At 35.9% G+C, this 6,978-nt stretch overlaps 1 pseudogene; it reads left to right on the top strand.

Annotated features, from left to right (window-relative positions):
* Positions 1-3,974: 3,974 nt before the first annotated feature.
* LOC145767511 (uncharacterized) lies at positions 3,975-4,848 on the top strand (annotated as a pseudogene).
* Positions 4,849-6,978: the final 2,130 nt, after the last annotated feature.

Here is a 6,978-nt window from a genome sequence, read left to right as displayed (position 1 = left end):
CCGATGAATAAAGAGGAAAGATTTCATATTCTCCCTAGGCTGTTTATGGTATGTAAATCGTCGCTAATAAGCTGAACTATCGTAACTCTATATAGTTCATCGTTCTGTATCATCAAAACTAAGATAGATGGAGTTGCGATTCTTTCACAAAATAAACTGTTGTCTATAAAGATTCCAAATCAATCAAAAACGCAATTTTGATAAATTTTTACTTACGATAGTTCAGCTTATTAACCCATATAAGACATGAAAAATAAAGATGCTTAAAAATTTGTGAAAGTCACATATCATCTTTAATAGTGTGTAAAGGGATGATAATTGCCAAAAAAAATTTTAACTTTTGTTGATTTATTGAAATATTTGCAAAAATCGAACGTTGCGAAAACGCATCGTTTGTCACCTCGCCGGCAGTGGATGTTGCGAAAACGCAACGTTTGTCACCACGCATGCTATTGCTGTTGTCGCAATTGATTCGCACAGACTTAAAACTTATGTGTAGGCTATGTCTGTCTAATCTCTTAATCTTCCTAGCTATTATCTTCATCCGTTTAGTTGTATGCATATCAGTTTATGATCTGTCTGCAGTGTTTTTTCTGAAATATTGTAATATTTAGTACACTAAGTCAGCTTGGCAGTTTGCAAGATTTATTGCTGGAAAAACGGTTACATTATTATGTACTCACTCATAAAAACGTATTCGCTGTTAGTGATAATGTTGAGAGCATTTCAAATGTAAAGGAACATCGCATTTCTTGCAGACGTATACTGTTTGGCTCTGGCATTGTCTGCATCTTCAGCAGCTTTTGGGTTCACTTGAAACGATATCATGAGCAATTTAATCAAACCGCATCTCTGCATTGATCGCATTTGTTAGCGACCGTTGTCTTCCGGTTTTTTGCAGAGGGACTCCATATTTTTTAAGCCAGATTTGTACCAGTGATCTGGTAAAGTTCAGCATGTCTTGGCTGTAACCACCTTCACTTGCAACAGCCAAGCGTTGTTCACACATACATTTAACATGTAGGAGAGGATTGAAAAGTACCATTTCTTGCCTCGAATATTTATCCTGTATTGTGAGACTGAAGGGGCGGGGCCTTGCCACTATAGCTTCAGCCGTAAGCTGATCACGCGGTAAATGGCCCAGCTGCACATTTCCTTCGTCACCTGAATCTTCATCAGTGATATTTCCATTATCCGGTGGAGCGATAAACACTCTAATTTCTTCAGACGTTTGAACGACATTGATGTTATCATCATTTTCTTCTTCAGAACTTTCTTTGTCAGAGAATCTTTCAAGTTCTTCCAACTCTTCATCCAATCTCTTTTTCCTAACAATGGAGACAAAAATAATTAACCACACATGTGGGAAAACTAGAGTTAGAAAAGTAGAACAACAATGTAATTTGCTTTCGACAACAATCACTAAATAAGGCCAACAGTTAGCACAAAAGATTTCCTGTAACACTGAAAAATTGTTATGATATGGAAAATAAGTCGGGCTTGTGGAGTATTACTTGAAAACCTTCAACAGATCTTTGAAGCACATTGTAGAATTTTAATAATTAATTTATAATTCTTAATTGACAAATGAATTCTAACTTGGATAGCGGTTAAATATTTTTGCATGAGGTTTTCGCTATACTGTAATTATGTACGAAACTAATGTAATATGTTATAAAACACTCAAAGACAGATAGCAGATGGATTGCGTTGGGTCAGATTATAGTTTGTAAAGAAAACTTTATTTACAGATTAGCATATTTCATTATCAACAGCAATCAATCCATAATAAAATGCAAAGCGGTCGCACATCGAAAGCTCACGGTATGACAAACGTTGCGAAAACGCAACGTTCAGCGCATCTGTGATGACAAACGTTGCGAAAACGCAACAAAAATTGCCACGCATTTTGAACACGAAAACACTTCTACTTAGAATACAGCTAGATTTTATATAAGTGAACCAAGCAATACCTAATACATTAAATTAAGATACACCGTGGCCTACGATATAACACGGCCGGATATCGTGCCGCGAAGAGAAAAAATTAGAGGGGTAACGCTTTGCGTCTGGCAACACTGTCAAGTTCAATTTTCACCATTTTATTTCATTCTCTGAAGTTACTAAACTGTAGCCTAAATGTAAAGTGTTGCTGTTGCAGAACAGCTCCTATAAAACCAAAGCTTTTAAAATGGTATCTGTTGCAAGAGTAGGCACTAGGTAGCACCAGTAATCATACACCATTTAACATCTTTGGTCTTGTTAAAAACTTTGCTGTAGCAAGCAGTATCAATTTTGCTGACAAAACAGCAAATGTAATTCGGAGTGGCCATTTTTACCCACATATTGCCATTGTCACAATCAGGTTTTGCCAGAGTTAGGATTAAAGTTAGGATGGGTTAAGCTAAGGATCTTTGCCCAGGACTAAAAAAATTTCCAAAATGAAAGTTTTGTTTTCAACAGCTTTGAACTTTTCTCAAATTAGGGCAGAATTTCTTATCTGGCAATGCTATTGATCCATATCTAATCTAGTTTGAATTGCTGATTGGAGCAGCTTGTTAATGCTTGAAGATAAACAATAACAATAATATAGCGATAACTTTTTGCACAGAAAATATTACTTAGCAATAGTGACTAACAGGTAAAGGTTTTAGTGCAGTGATGACACCACAGGGTAGACGTATATTGTGCTGCAGTACTAAGTTATGCTCTATGTTATAATCTGCAATAATGGGTAGGCATTACATTATTAGTCATTAGATTATTCAGTTTTGTGATGTGATCTAGGCCGTAGTCAGGATCGAGAGCAGCAATTAAATAGTTTGCATTTTTTCCAAAATTTTTTTTATTAACATTTAGTAATGTGATGTCGAATTTTTGAAAAATATCCTTGTACAAAGCCCAGAAGCAACCAAACTAGAGGAAATTTTGGCTGATATTCCAAAAACCACTTGGTTATAACCAGTATATATTTGTCAAATGTCACAAGGTTGAACAGACATAATCATGCACATTAAAATTTTTCTGTGGAAGTCAAGTGCCTCATTTTCGCCAATATAGCTACAGCCTTCGTTTAGATAGTTTATGTGCTTATACTGTAATTGTACATATTAATTATAAAATATGTTTGTAGCTTTAGCAATATTTGGAATACCGTTAATCGGGGTGACTTTTGACAGTCAGTGTGACTTTGACATTGGTTATCAAAGTCACACTGAACGTCAAAATTGAACAATGGTGTCCAAGATTCTGTATAGTTGTGTTTTCATGATAGTAAATTTGTATATATTTTGTGTTGTCTTTGTAGATACTGATTAAGTTTGATACTTTACTGTAACAATTATGCCATGAGTCTACAAACGGAAAGCTGGGTCGAGGGGGTATCAAACTGCATATACTCAAGTAGACCTAGAAAATGCTGTGCGGCAGGTGCAGAATGGACGATTGACCATTCATGCTGCATCGAAGCAGTTCAAAATACCATATGGAACGGTTTGGAACAAGACACGTCCAACAGTGAAACATGCAGGAAAACCAGGTGGACAATCAGTGTTATTGGCTGCTGAAGAGACAGCACTCGTAAAAGTCATCAACCACCTAACTGATTGGAAATTTCTATTATCGTCTTCTGACATTCGTTACCTTGTACAAGATGTTAATCGACAAGGTAAAACCATAAAAATCTTCCGGGAAAACCTGCCTGGTTGGGACTGGCTAAAAAATTTTAAAGAACGTCAACATCTTACACAACGACTTGCTGACAATGTGAAGCTAAGCCTTGCTGAAATTAGTTCAACTATCGTGAAAGAATATTTCAAAAACATTTATGAGGAACTGAATGGGGTAGAGCCCCAAAACGTGTACAATTATGACGAAACCAATGTAACAGACAATCCAGGGGCTAAACAGTGCATTGTGAGAAGAGGACTTCGAAGAGTGGAAAGACATCACACTCCAAGCAAGCCGTGAGCATGATGTTTTGCGGAAATGCAGTGGGAGAGTATCTCCCTCCGATGGTCGTGCATCAATCAAGGAATCTCTATGCTGGTTGGACGAAGGTGGCCCACCTGGTGCATTATACAATCACTCAGTTAGTGGTTGGTTTGATTCCACTACGTTTGAGGAGTGATTCAAGTTGTTTCTGGACCATGTAAAGGAGAAGCCTGGGAAGAAAGTGCTTATTGGGGATAATTTGGCATCACATTTCAGTACACAGGTGATAGCTGATTGTGAAGAAAATGATATCAAGTTTATCAGTTTCGTACCCAATGCAACCCATCTACTTCAACCACTGGATGTTGCCGTATTTGGGCCAGTAAAGAAGATGTGGAGAATGATACTGGAGGACTGGAGAAAGGAGAGCAGAGTGAGGGGCAGCATACCAAAGACAGTGTTTCCATCGCTTTTAAAATGACTGTGTAACCAGATGGAGGAGAAAAAGGAAAACCTTGCAGCTGGATTCAAGGCTTGCGGTCTAGTACCTCAGGATGAGCAGCAGGTGCTTAAGCGTCTCCCTGATGCAAACAACAATCCAACTGAGACAGTCCAAGAGGCCTTGGGAGAAGTTGTGGCAAACATGTTGAAGGAGCACATGTCTCCACCAGCAACAACACGTCAAAAAGTGGCCCCAAAGTAGCAGCAGGGAAGGCATATACGTCTGAAGACATAGCTGCACAGAAAGAAATGTCGAAGATGCCATCTGGAACAGGATCTGGAAGTACCAGTAGTCAGAAAGGCAAGAAACACAAGGTCATTGAAGTACCATCGAGTTCTGAGGAAGAAGATGAAAGCGAAAGTGACAATGACGGTAGCTGCGATACTTTGCCACATCGAATTTTCAAGTTTTGACTGACCAGATTAGCAATTGAACCAAGCATATCAGCGTATGATTACAATTTTATGTTGAATGCTTTTTAACGCATCATTATGTCCATAAATTGCTCAGAAATGTAAAATATTTTGTCTGTTAACCATTGTAAAGCTGTTAGTATATGCAACTTTGTGCAGAAAAGTTACCCCTCTAATTTTTTCTCTTCGCGGCACGATATCCGGCCGTGTTATATCGTAGGCCACGGATACACACTAAAAAAAATTGTAAATTCGTCATATAAAAATGCAACTTACCTAATATTTCTTGCAGCCATCGTATTCCAAAAAATTGTCGAAATTCAGAACTATGTTAAAACTTCAGTAAGGCTAATAAACAGACAAGCTAACTTGTTTCTGACTCTCATAGCACTAAACTAACAAATGAAACTGGACTGATCGCAAAATCTCAAGCAGTTCGACCTAGAAATAGAAAAAAGCGCGACCTACTTGTCTGTTGCGAAAACGCAACGTTTGTCTTATATAGGTTAACGACGATATGTATCTAATAAAATTATTTCATCATCATGAAAGCATGAAGGGAAAGTATTTCATTATCGTTTAACAATTTCATTCAAGTCGGATTGGGCTACTTATGCAACGAGGATTGGATGAAACTTATAGTGTGTTATACAAAGCAAACTTTTTTTATGCCATTTTTATTGCTTTCTGTTGTTTTTTATTTTAAGACCAAATGATGTAATTTATGATCACAGGATGTAGTGTTGGAGGTTTACTGCAAGGAGTTAAACGATGATTGTAAGACAAACTTCAAAAAGTGGAAGGAACAAAAGCATTGATCACTATCAACTTTCAAAAATACATCTATTATCCTATTATAATTAATAACAAAACTCAATACTAATAGTAAAATTCCATTAATAATTGCAATTTTACAAACACTTATAGGCCTACTATACTATTTGTAATCAGTTACACAATATAGTAGCTTAAACTTTTAATTTGTTGTTGTTCGAAGTAACTGTCATTACTTTGTTGTGCTTAGTTAGACTAGACAATAAAGTATCAACTGCATTAACGATTCTCATCGTAAAATTTTAAACAAATTGAAACATTTTGGTTTCATGCTGATGGAAATCAAAAGCGTGAGTAAAATCAGCACTTTAATTTAAGAGATTGAATCTATTTGTCTGTGGGTCAGTAGATTTTTGCAACATTGCTATTGCTTGACGCTTTTTAAGTTTCAATATATGTTATTACTACCCTTTCATCAATATGTAAAATCTAAGTGTTTAGTTTTTATGACTTTAATTGTGTATGAATAGATTTTAATTTTGTGTAAAATATAAAAGCTAGCATATTCTTACGCGAAAAGTCTTACTATGCATTGTACTCACTCCTGAATTGTCATGAAGATTTATTTCAGTATTTACGAAAAAGATGTTGATGCTCATTGCACTATAATGACCAAACACCCTTAAAATTCTTTAAATAATTTTTGTGGTAATATAGCTTTCATTTTGTTTGACTGTTAAGTTATAGAATCGATATGTGAAGGATGTTTTAATAAACTTGTTTTTTTTATTTACCAACGTTAGCACTTTTTTATGATAATTATTGTCATGGTTGTAGTTATGATTGATTGATTATTAAAAACTATAATCCAATAAAATTCACAAATGATTTGATAATAGCATGTTCATAGACATTGTGTTGATTATTATAGTTCACTTTGTAGATTTGTTGGCCTATATACAGCTTTAACCCTTTTTCCTGTGACGTTTTTTGGCTAGTTGACCTGCGGACGGGGGGTCGGTTCGACACTAGCACTTTGAGCTCGTTTAACTCAAAAACTACGCAAGATAGATCAATCAAATTTTCACATGATGCAGATAATTTATCTGACAACACAGCATCGAAACTCTTTTGCAATTTGTTCAATTCGAAAACAAAAAGTCACAAAAGCGGCTGACTGATAGATTGCGTTACAATACGTTATAAAAACGAGGCATTGATTTCAAATTCTTTCAACCCAACAAACAACTTTGCTTCAAATGACACAAACGTCCAAATTTATGGAGAAAAAGATATAGGCCTACACCGTTTTGTGAAAATAAGCTTTTGAAGACCAACATTTGAATGAAAAGTTTG

Source organism: Aplidium turbinatum, chromosome 1 (assembly GCF_918807975.1).
Source record: "Aplidium turbinatum chromosome 1, kaAplTurb1.1, whole genome shotgun sequence".
Classification (NCBI taxonomy): domain Eukaryota; kingdom Metazoa; phylum Chordata; class Ascidiacea; order Aplousobranchia; family Polyclinidae; genus Aplidium; species Aplidium turbinatum.
Note: the sequence above shows the minus strand (reverse complement) of the source record. Positions and strands in the feature narration are given on the sequence as shown.